Genomic DNA, 2,453 nt, shown 5'->3' on the forward strand with positions numbered 1-2,453 from the left:
ACTTTTTTTAAACATTTGGGTTTTTTTTTAAAGTTTTGAGTTGTGAATCTTTTTCCCTGCCTCACTTTCCCCTTCCCTAAGATAGTAAACAATCAAATATAGGTTATACATGGGTATTCATATAAAACCTTTCCATATTAGTCATTTTGTACAAGACTTGAATAAAAGAAAAAGAATGAAAGAAATTAAAAAATAGCATGCTTCAGTCTGTATTTTTTTTTTAGAATATATATTTTTTTATTTTGCCTTACAGAGCAAAAAAACTGTAGGAACACAAGTTCTGTTTAGGTAAACAACACTTATGTCTAAGAAATTATAAAAATATGACACTTTTTTTTTAGAGTGGGGCTATATAAAACAGATAACTGTAGCTTTATGAAATACATTTGCCAAAAATGCAGGAACATGTAATGATTACAGTTCATTTGCTGAAAACTGCTACATCAAATAAATCATTGACACAGCCAGACAAAAGTTTGGTGCAGCTAATACTAATCAAACAAAAAAAATGTTTCATAACGAAGAACCAAATGAAGTATGGAAGACAAATATTCCATGTTTCAGCCAAAGTAACCGAAGAGGGCAGAATATGGAAACAAAATTATTTTCATTCAATCAAAGTACATATTCTGAACAAACACATCCATGTGAGATTTTTCCAGGCCTTCAAGACTCTACCAGGCCAGACCCTTTGCTACTTTTTCTGCTTTCACTTTGTTTTTACCTTTTCCTCGTTTTGCTTTTAGTTTTTTCCTTTGCCTCGGATGCATCCAAACTGGGTACTGTCCATGTTCATCTAAAAGACTCTTTTTGTTTCTTTTAACATCCACTTCCATTTTCGATTCACCCTCTTGATCTTTTCCCACAGAATCTGTTTTCTCTTTGATTTTTCCAGGTGCTACCACGGTTGCTATGTCTTTTACCTCTTCCATTAAAACATCACCATCTATTTTAAGTATACTTTTTAGGTGACTAAGTTCCTTTGGTGCATTCTTCTTTCTCTTTTCTGCCTGCATGTTCCTTTTCCACTTACTCCGTAAGCTTTTTGCCATTTTTACCTGGAGCTCGCGGCCCTCTGAGACTCACCTTCTGCCCAGTGAGTGCCGCAGTGCACGCCCTTCAGTCTGTATTTAAAAAACATCAGTTCTTTCTCTAGAAGCAGATAGTACGCTTCATCATTAGACATTTGGAACTTGGATCATTGTATTGCTGAGAATAGCTAAGTCATTCATAATTCTTCACCGTATAGTATTGCTGTTATTGTGTTGTAATGGTAATGGTAATCTGAAGATCTTCCCTGTCCCTTAATAGGCTGAATGTAATCACATGGAGCATGTGGCGGGAGGAGTTTGCCGAACGGGTGGAGTAGGAAGGGTGCAGTAGAGTTGAGAGGAAGCTGGGAGTCAAGAGCAGTTAGAACAGAGGGAGGAGAGAGGATTCAGGCAAGTAGAGTGCTAGGCTGATGAGTGTCTATGGGAAGCCTTTGGGATAATACTGCTCTCTGAAGTCTTACTGTGTATAGATTTCTGTGTTGCTATGATGAATTTTGTTTTTTTTTTGGTGTCCGAATAAATGTCTTGCTTCTTTCTCCTACATGGAGAGTCTGTTATATTTTGCGATTCAGAATTACACCAGCATATTCATAGTCACCATCAGTGCTGTGAATATTGTCTTGGTGATACACGTATACAATGGTCTCCTGGTTCTGTTCACTTCATTTTGTATCAGTTTAAGTTTTCCCAGGTTTTTCTGAAATCATCCTGTTTATCATTTCTTATAGCATAATAATATTCCATCACAATTTTATATCACAGCTTGCCAAGTTATTTCCCAATTGAAGGGAATCTCTTTGATTTCCAATTCTTAGCCACCACAAAAAGAGTTGCTATAAATATTTTTGTACAAATAGGTTTTTCCCCTCCCCATTTTGATATCTTTGGGTTATGGATCTTATTGCTAGATTTTCTAATACAATATTGCATAATATTGCTGAAATTAAGCATCCTTGTCCCTCCTGATCTTATTGGGAAAGCGTCTTGATTATTTCCATTGCAGATAATTCTTTCTGATGGTTTTAGGTAGCTGCTTCTCATCATTTTAAGAAAAAAACATCCCTTCATATCTGTGTTTTCAAGTGTTTTTTTTTTAATAGGAATGAGTGTTGTATTTTGTCAAAAGCTTTTTATGCATTTATTGATATAATCACAAAATTTGTTAATTTTGCTATTGATATAATCAATTATGTTAGCAGTTTTCCTATTGTTAAACCATCTTCTGCATTCTGGTATATAACCCCCTTAGTCACAATGTATAATATTTGTGATATATTGTTGTAGTCTCTTAGCTAGGATTTTATTTAGGATTTTTTAAAAATCCATTTTCATTAGTGAAGGTCTATAATTTTCTTTCTCTGGTTTTGCTCTTACAGGTTTAGGCATCAACATATTTGTTTC

At 34.6% G+C, this 2,453-nt stretch overlaps 1 pseudogene; it reads right to left on the minus strand.

Moving 5' to 3' along the window:
- Positions 1–212: 212 nt before the first annotated feature.
- On the minus strand, positions 213–1,112 carry LOC138147906 (protein LLP homolog pseudogene; annotated as a pseudogene).
- Positions 1,113–2,453: the final 1,341 nt, after the last annotated feature.

The sequence above is a fragment of the Petaurus breviceps genome, unplaced genomic scaffold, assembly GCF_028583685.1.
Source record: "Petaurus breviceps papuanus isolate PSGF00001 unplaced genomic scaffold, PetGlider_PUasm1.0 90808, whole genome shotgun sequence".
In the NCBI taxonomy this organism is placed as follows: domain Eukaryota; kingdom Metazoa; phylum Chordata; class Mammalia; order Diprotodontia; family Petauridae; genus Petaurus; species Petaurus breviceps.